We start from the raw sequence: 14,014 nt of genomic DNA, 5'->3' as shown, positions 1-14,014 counted from the left end.
TGTTTCAGAGCTCAACAGGATATTTCCCCTGTGTCTGTTAATACCTAGAGAAGAGAGGAGGCATAAAATCAATAGATTAACCATATTTCGGCCATATTTTTTTTTTTTTGCAGAGGAGCTTCTTCGAGTAACCGGATAACTATCCTGGCTTTTCATTTCTAATTTTAGTGGGACGTAGATAAATGCATTAAAATAAACAGGTGTCGGGTTTACGGCTTATCCTACGAAATCGTCTTACGGCATGAATTGTATTAGAAATGTTTCGCCGTCGTTATTATGAAGTTTGGGGTTTTAGAGAGGGTTAAATGAGATAATTTGGAAAAGATGGGAGGCAAGGAGAATCATAGACCTAGATGACAGTGGAATGTAGAACATGTAAATATTTATACAAAGTAGATAACCATTGTACAGAAATAATAAAATAATAGTAATAATAATAGTAGTATTAGTAATAATAATAATAAATCTAAATAATAACACAAAATAAAAAAACAACAATATATTATTATTATTTATATTATATATATATATATATATATATATATATATATATATATATATATATATATATATATATATATATATAGTAATATTAATTAGCTACATGAATAATAATAATAATAATAATAATAATGATAATAGCTATACAATAATAATGAATAATACTAAAAATATATTTCTAATAAATACTATAAACAATAATTATATTATTTTAAAAAATAGCAAAACAGTAATAATAATCATAATAATAATATCATATAATATTGATAGTAATTGTTGATACAAACTAGCTGCATGAATAATAATAATAATAATAATAATAATAATAATAATAATAATAATAATGATATCCACACAAATCTCAACACAATAATAATAATAACATAACATAGAAGAATAAATAATAATAATAATAATAATAATAATAATAATAATAATAAATAAGAATTACAGTAGGTACATGAATACCTGCAAAATAAATGAAAAAAATATTTAAAAAATAAGACAAGATGTGTAATATATTAGGTTTAGAGATTTATGACTATTATTGAATGGTCCAAGCAGCCAAACACATGGTGACAGTATAAGTCTCTTGGCAGGCGGGGGTGGGAGGAGATGGTTATGAAGGAAGGCTTGATCTTGATTACAGGTATCAACCCTATGTTGCTCGTGACTTAGTCCAATAAAGGGTTAACAGATAATCGCAGTGAGAATTGACTTTGTATTCTATAGGGAGGTCAATACATTTATAGCTGGATGGATTGATAATGCTATTAATATCTAGATGCTCCGCTCCCTGGTGACACGCATTGATTTATGCCTTTAACTCCTTCTGTGCCAGAGACTGACTACATTCCCTCCCCCTCTGCTCCTGGCACACAGTATAGGGGAGGGGGGTCCTCTGGCCTTTGCGTTCTGCTTGTAGAGTCCTGATTTCTGCCAGCCATGAGAGATTGACTGAGGTTCAGTGGGTTCAGTTGCCCCCCAGGTTGATGGGTTTTTGATGATTCCACTTTTTGCAAGAGGTCAATTCATTCAACCAGAGCTCTGTAAAACTGCTGGCTGCTGCACAACCTCTTGGGAAATCCAGAGTGGTTAATCACATTTCAGTTCCTGTTAACAAATAGACTGTGATGTGAGACTTTAATTCTGATATCCCAAAGAGGTTCTGCAGCAGCTGAGCAGTAAACATTATCACCATTGCATTGTCCAGATAACCTGACAACACAGAGCTGGGTTTGTCATTAATCTATCTTGATATTATATAGTAAATGTAGCAGAGCTTGATTTGTCGTAACAATTTTAATGCTGCATATTGAATGTAGCAGAGCTGTAATTGATATTGTCTAGATAATGTAGCAGAGTTGAGTTTGCCATTCAGATATTTTAATATAGTCTAGCCAATGCAGCAGAGCTGGTTTGGTCGTGAGACTATTTTGATACAATACAGTCAATGTAGCAGAGCTAGGTTTGTCATGCAATTACTTTGATACTGTATAGTCCATGTAGCAGAGCTGAGTTTGTCATTAACCTATTTTGATACCGTATAGTCAATGTAGCAGTGCTGGATATGTCATTGACTACACAGGATCAAAACAGTTTAATGTAGCAGAGCTGAGTTTGTCATTAAACCATTTTGATATTATACAGTCAATGTAGCAGAGCCGGATTTGTCTTGTAACTACTTTGATGCCACAACCCCTATGCAATATAATAAGACTTGAGGGTGCAATGAACGCAGAAGCTTTACCTGCAGTCCAACACTACATAACCAAGTCGACTCTGCTATATCTGCAAACCAGGACTATTAAAATATTGTTTTTTTAGAAAAATTATTCAGACCCCCAAAAAATCAAAACAACATCACTTGGGTTGCAAATGTGTTAATTTAAAGGGCTAGTAGCGTTATTTAAAAAAAAACAAAAAACATGCAAATATCGTATTCATGACGGACGGATAGAAAAAGAGAGAGACGCAACGTGGAAATTCAGGATTGCACTGGATTGGCGGCGAAAGGGTTATAGTGATTGAATCAACAATGGGAAGAAAAGTTGGACACTTCACTTGAAATAATAATAATAATAATAATAATAAAAATAAATAAATAAAACATGCCTCCATGAATTTCCAAGCAGCAGACCAGCCTCCAAGACTCGCAGCCCAATAAGAGCCGTCAGGGGAGGCTCTCTGAGATCACTTTCTCACAACCCTTCACTGTTTTTTGCTCAGCAGCCAGGCACATTGAAACAGCTCACTGATAAAATTCAAGGATTTACTAGGAATATCCCTGCCTCTCTTTCTTTCTCTCTCTTTCTTTTTTTTTTCCCCACTCTCTCGCTTTCTCTTTCTCGCTCTCTGTCTGTCTGGAGATACACTGCTGATGTGTAGTGAAAAAAAAGAGGAGAAGCGAGCTGTAAGAGGAAACTGCATCCTTCTTCCATCAGGACACACTGAGCTTTGAGAGTGTCAATCTCTCCATCAGCATGAAAAGGCACAGGAGCCCCCAGTAAGTAAGGGGGCTGCTCCTCCACCAGGAGGGGGGAGAATCCATCCGGCTTGGTACCACATCCTAATCTTGGAGCTTGCAGATGAAGATGTTGCCTGATGACTGGCACAGTAAGTAGCCACCTTTTTCCATTTCTTAATGCCACCACGGTGTCTACTTTGTAAGGGTCTCGCACCATCTACCCCCCCCCACCCCTTACACCAAGAGAGTTCTTCTTGATAAATGGCCACTGCCTGGGAATAGTCTACCTCCCTGCAGCAAGTGGTGATGAACACATCATTCCCTGCTTGCAGTTGAGTTAGTTGGGTTTATTCTAGCAGAAGGTGTCCCTCTATCGTCTCCTTATCATCTGCATCCATGAAAAAGTCCATCAGCCTTCGTATTTCTTGACCACATACCCGTAAGGCGTCCTTGCCCTGAAAATCCTTTGCACTTGCCGTGATGAGAATAAATATCATTCACCATCCTCTTATGTAAATTGATGTGCATTGGAAGAGCAGGGGTTGAGAATAACATTTTTTTGGGAGGATGGTTCAGGGCAACGACTTGGGTGGGAGACTAGTTGCAGCAAGAGACCTGTAAGATTTACACCTACTGAATGACACCTGGGGATGAGAAAAAGAGACTGAGATGATTTAGATGATCCTATAACATTTTTTAAGAGTACTTTATTTTAGTCCCCCCCCCCCTTTAGACACCAGTTCGAAACTTACTCCTAGAATCCTCCAGCAGGTTAGCAGCATAATTAAATAGTAGAGCGCTTTGCTGGCTAGACGTGGCATTTAAATGCTTTGAGATCTCCATCCCTTGGAGGTGTTCTCACTTGGCTCAAGATCTCCGTCCCTTGGAGGTGTTCTTGCTGTACAGTATCTCACATCTTGGAAAATGGTGCAATAAATCAGAACCATCTGTCCTCCGGTCGGACCTGCGAAGGCAGGTAGGAGATCGGAGGGCGAAGGTGCATCCACACCCTTTGTTGTATCAGAACACAGTGGCGGCTAAGGGATTACACGCGAGCTCCTGCGGCAGCACGCGAAGACGGGAATGCACAAACTGTCTCCGAACCCATGATTTAATTATTGGAACCCAGACAAAAAAGGGCAACAGCCAAAACATTAATAATAAAACACTGTATCATAAGAGCCAAATAAAATGTCAGGTTAACACATGAATGGGGTCTCGGTGCTTCAGTTTCAACAGGTCTTTTTTTTTGTAAATTGTGTTTATGGATCTAGAATGATTATAGATGAGGCAAAAAAAGAGAAAGAAATCATTGCAAATTCATTTTGGTGTAAAGCTTTTGGGGCTGGGTGATGCTGAGAGATGCTTCTGTAATGTGTCTGTGTGCAGTCTTTAGCAGGAGTTACAGACATATTATTGTCAAGGAAATCGATATCCTCATGCACAAGTTGATCTTCGTGGAAGAGGATATGAATCAAAGTTGACTTTGTACAATAGATGGAATTTTATTAGGGGCTAATCGGTTTGTAGAACATTTTCAACGTCCTGTGTAATCCGTTCTCAAAAGCCAGTAACAAGTTAATCATTCTCGAAAGCCAGTAACGAGTCATTTCCAATAATCCAACCTTTAACCCAAAAATGTACTTTTTGGTTTTGATCTTAAAATCCCTTAAAAAAAAATAACCTTTCAAAATCACTTCCTCGAAGAAAAATGTAGATCACACTTCGAAGATGTCTAATCTAATGATACTACAGGAAGTCTATATCCTTAATTATTTTTGACTTGGTACCACACGTAGTGAATCTCAAATATGGGACCTTTGTGGGACTTCTTCATAAGTAGACTTCTCCAATCAATTTTCATTTTGGATGTGCTGCTGCGTTTCGAATACATGCTCAAAATGAGCAGGCTCAAGATGAAGGACTGGGCAAATAGGAAAGAAATGCTGATTTGCTTTTAAAAGTGTAAATATTTTATGATCCCACGTGTGCTGAATGATTTCACCGTGCCGATATGTATTTTTTTTTAACAGTAGATGAAATAAAATTTCATGCAGCAAGGGGACTTATCAGGCAGCAAGGGGACTCATCAGGCACCTATCATGGAGTATGGCTTTTTTTGCCTTGACTTCACTTTTGGCCAAGGTCCGAGCAAAACCTAATCTGGGCTGTCATATGTTAGCAGTAGGGATTCAATAAGGATTAATGAGTGTAAACACAGTAGAAAACAGACACATAGAGATGTACGCACGGTATTACAGGTCAGGTTAGAAGGCGATCAATCCAATGCATTCTCTTTGCAATGCTGTAAATTACATAACCAGCATTTGCCAGTGTCGGTGAGAATAAAGAAATAAAGAAATACAAGCTTTACTTTCCATTACCTTCAATTTTCAAAGTATGATTCGAGTGGCAGCACAGAGAACTTGCTTTGAGTCATGCCTGCGGAAAAAAAAAAACAGAAAAGCATTTACTGTCTGTCATCTGCTACGTAATTATCGATTCTCCGCCGCTGTTCTGCAAAGAAATAAGTACCTTTAAGGACTCCAAAGAAGTTTTTGCATGTTTTAATGAAAACACAAGAAAGTTCCTGGATGAAATTGGTGGAGGCTTGATACTTCTTGGTCTTGTAGATTAGGTCTTTTTCTGGACGCAAACTCATTTCTCCAGCTTGAACATTGAACCTGATGGTCATCCTCATAAACTATTTTTGAATCTCGAATGTCAAAATGTAATTTTTTTTTAATATTTTTATTTTGTGTCATTTTCATTAGAGTCATCATTATCATGCCCATTCATTCCCAAACCCCCAAAAATGATTAATTATATAACATCATAATATCATGAGGATAGAAATTAAAAATAATAGAAAAATGTAAGAACAGAAAAAGAAACAATGGCAAAAAGTAATAATGGAAAATAAATACGTAAACAAAGTTGATGAAGTTCATAAACTGTTCATTCCTACTTACAAATAATTTTAAAAGTGTCTTTGTATGTTTTAATGAAAACACAAAATAAGCTTCCTGAATGTAAATGGAGGAAGTTTGAAGCTTCTTGGTCTTGTAGAAGCTTTTTTTGTGTTGAAGAAGCTTCTTGGTCATGTAGAAGCTTCTTGGTCTTGTAGAAGCTTCTTGGTCTCGAAAAAGCTTCTTGACCTTTAGAAGCTTCTTGGTTTTGTAGAAGCTTGTTGGTTTTTAGAAGCTTCTTGGTCTTGTAGAAGCTTCTTGATGTCGAAGAAGCTTCTTGATCATGTAGAAGCTTCTAGGTCTTGTAGAAGCTTCTTGGTCTCGAAGAAGCTTCTTGGTCTTTAGAAGCTTCTTGGTTTTGCAGAAGCTTCTTGGTCTTTAGAAGCTTCTTGGCCTTGAAGAAGCTTCCTGGTCTTGTAGAAGCTTCTTGGTCTCAAAGAAGCGTCTTGGTTTTTAGAAACGTCTTAGCTTTTTACAAGCTTCTTGGTCTTCAGAAGCTTCTTGGTCTTGTAGAAGCTTCTTGGCCTCAATGAAGCTTCTTGGTCTTGTAGAAGCTTCCCGGTCTTGCAGAAGCTTCTTGGTCTTGTAGAGTAGGTTTTTTCAGGACACTTACTATACATAAAAAACGTATTTTTCTAGCTTGAACCAGATGTTCCTCCTCATGCTAGTTTTGAAGCTTGAAAGTCTTAAAATGTTTTTTTTTTTTATTTATGATGTATCATTTTAATTAGGGTCATCATAAACTATACTCATTCATCACCCCACTTCCAAAAATGATTAATAATATAAATAAAATCATAAGACTAGAAATTAAAAATAATCGAAAAATTTAAGAAGAGAAAAATAAACAGTGGCCAGAAATAATAAAGGAAAATAAATGAATAAACTAAGTTCATGAAGTTCATAAACTATGTTCATTCCTGGTTCTAAAGAAGTTTAATGCAGTCTTTGGCCTTATTATACTTAATAATGGCTTTCTTTGAGTCCCAGATATGTTATATATTCCAAACACGAAAAAAATAGCATTAAAATTCACATGTAAGCTAATGTCCAGGCGGTAAGCCCCACAGCTAAAACAAAACCCCAACTGCATGGCTCCATTTTTGTCCCCACACCTTGTAATGCCATAATTATATCTTCATCCAAACTTTTTCAAAGTTTTGGAAAAAAAATAAAACCCTGTAGAGAGAAAGGCTGAAGTATAATTCTTTTGGAATTAAATGCCTACAGAAAATAGTAAGCTCAATGGGTTTCTGAGTACTATTCTGACAAAGAGCCTCCGATCTGAAGTTTGTAAAGGCAGGCAGGGGGCTACGACTTTGAATGTGTATGTTCAATTTTTGTAACAGCTGGCTCTGAGTATGACAAAGATTATTATTAAGCGGCGTGGTGAAAAATGTAAAAATCTGTTCATTATATTTACTACACTGCTGATGTGATTGAACTTTTAAGCCTGGTTATAGTGGATGAAATTACTTATAGTTTTTCTGTATTCCGGGAGAAAATATTATATATAAATCATGGATGACAATACAGATTAAATGCTTATCTAGAACAAATACATTTCCTGTGCTAAAAGAAAAGCAATAAAATGAAAACTATCTATAATGCTAAATCCCTAATTCGACTGTCAGATAGGTCTTCACCCACTTAGAGTTCATTATTATGGTTGGGCTTGGATGGACCAGAGGTCGAAATGCTGTGGTCTGACCAACAGATGTAGGCTCAAGATAAAATGGTTAATTTTGCAGACATAACAAAAGCAGCGTGTAATAGATGGTGGTTGTGAGACAGTGCTGTGCCCTTCAGCAGGTTTTCCAAATTGTTGCGAAGTCCAACATGGACTAAGTTCAACATGCCATAAGGGCTTTCAATGATAAATAAGAGATTCAATATTTTTCAGAGTAGCAGTTGGCTTGTTCTATCTGTTACTGTCTACAAAGATGGACGTAGATAACTAATCATTGAACCATTGAAGCAGTCGGTAATAATAAACCCCATTGAGTTTGGTCTTCTCATTCTCAAGAGCTGAGAGTCTATTAATACTTATTAGACAGGGTTTCTGGACAACGATGTGTTTTCTGTAGAGTACATTCACCAGAAAATTAAAAATTAGATAGTAAACCATGTGCCTTGTGTATAATTTGATGAATGATTCTGATATGTTGATACAAGGCACAAGTGTACAGTACATAGAAAACTTGTATAATTTTTTATTTTTTTTTATATACATATTCTTCAATTAGCATGATATTTTAAAGTCTCCTTTAAGACATCATAAGGATTATTTTTAAATACTAACTATAAACTGGTTTGCCTATGAATTGTGTTCTCTGACTAATGAACCAACCTACGTATAGTATCTATCATTGTATCATCAGATTTATGACTATTCTTCTAAATACTGTAGATGTAGACCCCTACCATTTGAGGCTTAGAGAGTCATTAAATGTTCATTATAGACTTCACTAGCTCAGTAGATTTCACTTAGGATGCTATTTTTGATACTTTTTTGAAAAATCAGATTCATTATAAATTTAAGCTGTGGAAAATTCTATCAAGAAGATCCTAATATGACCCTATATTGGAAGTGTAGCATCACGTTCATAAGAACTTGGGTCAAGTCCAAACTATTCTCTATTTTTTTCTTTGGCTTTGACTAACATTACTCTTTGGAGCACTTTCATTTACTAAAGTAGAAGGTATTTGTGGTTGATTTGCAACACAAATGATAAGTAATCCTGAAGGCTATATTATTGTGATTGCCCATAGATCAGTTCCAGATAGATTGTATGTTACAGTCATAAACTACAGGCTATGGCAGAAGAATGGATAATTTTTGGACAGTCACCTTTTATCAGTACTCTAAGAAAATATCCTTTTATGTGATTCTGTATGATTTTACCATTATTTTTTGGGCTTAAAGCATTGGGAAGACTTGTTTAGAGAAATCATCAAACACAGTTTACTATAATATGAAAAACATGCAGCAGATTCTGGATAGTATTGTGTCCAAGTAAGTTCTTCAGGTGAAAACTATACACGGGACAACTTGAAAACCATTTTTGTATCTCTCATTGTAGCAGGAAAGAGACATAAATATAATATTTTGCTTTGTTAATACTTGATCCTTTGCATTGAAATGCATCTTAAAGGGCCCTAAATACATTTATGGTCATCTCATAGGAATGTGAAATGTACTTGAGTCATAAGAACTGAATTTTAGCTTTAGAAATAACTGGGGTTTGTCCAAGTTTTCCATTACTGTTTGCACCGTTGTTATTGAAGCAAGGAATGGGGCTGCTTGTTGTCTTCCGAGTCTATGTAATCATGATGGACTATGCTCAGGCTAGTAAAGAGAAGACGGTCATGCTTATCCGAAATTGCCCCCAGAATTTTTTAATTATGATATCAAACCAATAAAAATGATAAATAAACATTTGAATATTTCTTATAGAGTAATAGGATTAGCATTAATGAACGAGGACTACATATCCTGTCTGACTTGATAATTACAAGCAATGTACCATCATGGCAACGTTATTTACGAATGTAAATCGAAAATTGAGATTTTCTGTCAAAAAGCTTTTTTTTGCCTATTAATTAAATCCATGTATTTATGCTACAAGAACGAGACTAGATGAGTTCTGCCACCTCGTAAAGCACAATAATTAAAGAAAACCTTTGCACTAGGTTTACATGTATCGTGTAATGATTATCCAGTTTCATTAGGGCTCGGGGACTTGCAGCAAGCTATTGTGAGTCATATTTGTTGATATACATAATGATTAAAATCATTTGTTGAATTGATTGTTTTCCAGTTGAATATGATACCGCTCTGTTTCCAGAAAGAACAAAGGACAATGAAAAAAATGTCTTTTTCTAAATAATGTAGAGTAGATTTGTAAAAGGATTAAATGAAGTGAGGAAATTGCTCATAATCCGTGTTTTATGGTTCCGCTCTATTGCAGAAAAGAGAGGGGAAATTCTTGAAGTAGACAAAAAAAGTTTATGGATGGGTTTTGCAATGGTGTACGACATTCCTAATAAGTTCTCTTCTTGTGTCTTTCTTGGTACTAAGCTCCATGAAGACTGAATCACGAGAGGTTCTCATGTCAAGTATGGTTTCAATATCTGTTTTGGAGGAACATGGTTAGAATAAGCTAAAATTTGACCAAGAGATTGCTCTATTTTTGATTGTAACAGATTTTGTAAAAAATTTGGGCAGAGAGCGTCATTGGTTGGCTTATAAATTCCAATGATGGCTGCTAAACTGCTTCCCAAAGATACCTCCAAAAATGATAGCTGTAGCACTTTCCCTATAAATAAAATATCCTATTTATGAGGATCTCCTTGGAAACCTTATTTTTACTTTACTGGAGCTGCTATTTGTATACTATGTGGTATGGTTAAAATTTTCGATGGTGATTGTACTCTTCATATACATATGCATTTCGGGATTTATATTGATTTCATATAAGGCATGTAAGACGTAACCTCAAAACCCATCTCTGCTTCATGTGGTCACCTATAAAAAGTATTATTGACACATGTGATACTTCAAAGAGGACTTGTCACTAGGACAAAAGTGATCAGGTTTTGCTTTTATTTTATTTCCACTGATCTCCTGAGAGTGCTGTTCTTTTTTTTTTTTTAATCCGCCAAACGGTTGCAGAGATATAGTCCTTTTTGTGTAGCGCTAGATTGTGGCTCATATGATTCCTCGGGGGCGTGTATGTAGTCTGCTTTGCATAATTATCTTGTGAGTCCCGCTCTCTTGTCAAAGAACATAACAGCACAAAATAAAAAAGCTCTTATCTCTGGGACCAAATTATGGATTCAGAAAAAAAGCCAAAACTGAATGCTCAGGGGAGCAGCGGCAATAAGATAAGAGCAAAAGCTGACTACTTTTGACCCGGTGACACGTTTGATTTTTTAACAGCATTTTACTTACAGGAAAATGTATATGGAATCGATTTTTCTAAAACTTTAAATATCATGACTAGACATTGAAGGACTTCAGAAAAACATGACTGTCGACAGGTCATGTGTGGTATTGTAGCTTTGCATGATGCATGTTAATGGAGTTAATTTTAAATACTAGCCACAGGTTATGAACAGGAATGACCCTATTTTTGGAAGACAACAGCCATGTTTTTCTAATCCTAGACAACAACTTTAAATATAGGGTAGGGGTTTTCATTTGGAATTAGGAAAATTAGTCTCATATTTGTTAAAAGAATTTAAAACCTCCAACAAAGATCTTCAATTTCTAGATAAATCTTGACATTTTCCATATCAAAGGGTTGGGTTATTGGCACTTGTAGAACAAGAATGAAAGATTAGACGAATGTAGTTCTTAAAATGTGGTGCTCACTGTAGTATACAGTATAATTCTTAAATAGAGTATCACATGCTGGAAAATGTTACAAATCCGGATTTGGTGCCATCATAACGCTTAGAATGCTTTTGCGTTTTTTCCCATGTTCATTGGTCCAATCGGGGGTTGCGTTTGGACCCCTTCACAAAACGGAATTCAGCCTTATGTGCCAACGGGGCTATAGACTATATTGATGCTGATAGAGTCAACGTGTGGTCAGAGGTTCATCATTTTTGGACTTATATGCCTACTGGAGACAGACACCCAGACAGAGTCTACTACGACTAGGTGTCCGCCTCCAGTTAGCATATACACCCGAAAATGATTTAAGACAGAGCTTCTGTTGATTTTATCCACATCATTATAGTCTATGGCCCCATTGGCAAATATCTCCGAATCCCATTTTGCAGAGGGGTCCTGACGCTAGCCCCGATTGGACCGCGAGCATGGGAAAAATCTCAGCACCCTTAATGAAAGTTTTCAAAGTATCATGTATCTATTTCTGCACCTTGAAATGAAATGTATCTCAGCTTGAGAAACTTTCTGGCCTTCGTAATAAGATGTTGACCAAATGGAAGTTTCTATGTCATCAAAATAAACTTTTTTCCAAATGAACTGAAATGAATTATTCTTAGAACAAGGGTTGTATTTACTCTTTGTGGGAGTCTGTGCTCAGCCCCAAAAAACTGCTTCACTTGCAGGTTTGTTACTTATTTTTGGCAAATTAATACTTCATAGATCTTAAGATCTGCTTATTTTTGGCTTGGTTATGGGCTCCTTGTGTCATCACAGGCAGACCAATACAATCACGTTCCTTTGTGTGTATCAAAGAGTGATTTTGCTTGAATCTATTTTATTCTTAAGTAACATAGTTTATTCTATCTAGTGGGGTTTATCATCACCTAAGCTTCCTGGCTTATTCTTCAAAGTTAGTCTTCAACAATAATATGAATATAGTGCATTGCAGGCTTGCGAAAACACAAACCCAGATTGCCTAAGCAGAAATGAAGGAACATTTTGACCTCTCCAATGAAAAATAAGTGCACAATTCCAATATTATTGCGTATATTTATATATTATAATCTATTAAGATTTCAATGTCCATGCACCACAGCTCCACTACAGGGACAATTAAACATTGCAGAACTGGGTTTTTTAATTAATGCAGGATGGGTCAAACCATCGAGTGCAAGGAACAGTATTTGTAGCCAATCTCCATTGTGGATATGAAATACAGGGTCTACCTTGCACACCCTGTCTATTAATACAGGATAAATGACAATGAGGTTTTTTTTAACTGAACAGTCCCTTTAATCTATTTTGGGATGAATCTGAATAATGAGATGATGTCACAGCTTAGCCATAGAGATCAGAAGAAAAAGCTATAAAACATTAAACAAAATATGCATATGGTGTATGACTATAGAGCCATGAAAAAGGTTATTATTCGAGGAAAAGAAAATAATCTAGATTTATTTGATGTGAAGAGAGATAGTCATGTAACTGTGTCTATGAGGCAGGAGAGTTACTGTGTATGATGCAGGAGAGTCACTGTGTCTGTGAGGTTGGAGAGTCACTGTGTCTGTCAGGCAGGAAAGTGACTGTGACTGTGAGGCAGGAGAGTCACTGTGTCTGTGAGGCAGGAAAGTCACTGTGTCTGTGAGGCAGGAGAGTCACTGTATCTGTGAGGCAGGAGAGTCACTGCATTTGTGAGGCAGAAGAGTCAGTGTGCTTGTAAGGCAGAAGAGTCACTGTGTCTGTGAAGAAGGAGAGTCACTGTGTCTGTGAGGCAGGAAAGTAACTCTGTCTGTGAGGCAGGATAGTCACTGTATCTGTGAGACAAGAAAGATAGTGTATCTTGTGTATCTGTGATGCAGGAGAGTCACTGCATCTGTGAGGCAGTAGAATAGTGTCTGTGAGCCAGGAGAAACAGTGTGTCTGTGAAGCAGGAGAGTAAGAGTGTATTTGAGGTAGGAGAGTCACTACGTCTGTGAGGCAGGAGAGTTGCTGTGTTTGTGATGCATGAGAGTCATTGTGTCAGATTTATTAGATGTGGTGAGAGATAGTCTTGCATCTTTGTCTGTGAGGCAGGAGAGTCACTCTGTCTCTGAGGCAGAAAATTTGCTGCACTTGTGAGGCAGGAGAGTCACTTTATCTGTAATTCCGGAGAGTCACAGCGTCTTTGAGGCAGGAGAGTTATTTTACACGTAAGGCAGGGGAGTCACTGTGTCTGAGAGGCAGGAGAGTTGCTGTATCTGTGAGGTAGGAGAGTCATTTTGTCTGTGAGCCAGGAGAGACAGTGTGTCTGTGAGGCAGGAGAGTAACTGTGTCTGTGAGGCAGGAGAGTCACTGCATTTGTGAAGCAGAAGAGTCACTGTGTTTGTAAGGCAGAAGAGTCACTGTGCCTATGAGGCAATAGAGTCACTATGTCTGTGAGAAAGGAGAGTCATTTTATCTGTGAGGCAGGGGAGACAATGTGTCTGTGATGCAGGAGAGTTACTGTGTCTGTGAGGCAGAAGAGTCACTGAGTCTGTGAGGCGGAAGAGTTACTATTTCTGTGAGGCAGGAGAGTCACTGTCTGTGAGACAGGAGAGTTACTGCATCTGTAAAACAGGAGAGTCACTAAATCTTTGAGGCAGGAGAGTCACATCTATGAGGCAGGAGAGTCACTGCATCTGTGAGGCTGAAGAGTCACTG

At 36.9% G+C, this 14,014-nt stretch overlaps 1 protein-coding gene across 1 annotated transcript in view; it reads left to right on the top strand.

Moving 5' to 3' along the window:
* Positions 1–2,714: 2,714 nt before the first annotated feature.
* CDH8 (cadherin 8) overlaps positions 2,715–14,014 on the top strand; it is a 521,626-nt gene continuing 510,326 nt past the window's right edge. The window contains exon 1 of the mRNA XM_077288387.1: positions 2,715–3,117. The gene's annotated coding sequence lies outside the window, so the exon portion shown is untranslated. The remainder of the gene's footprint in view (positions 3,118–14,014) is intronic.

The sequence above is a fragment of the Ranitomeya variabilis genome, chromosome 2, assembly GCF_051348905.1.
Source record: "Ranitomeya variabilis isolate aRanVar5 chromosome 2, aRanVar5.hap1, whole genome shotgun sequence".
NCBI classification, from domain to species: domain Eukaryota; kingdom Metazoa; phylum Chordata; class Amphibia; order Anura; family Dendrobatidae; genus Ranitomeya; species Ranitomeya variabilis.
This window is presented reverse-complemented; position numbering and strand designations above follow the sequence as displayed.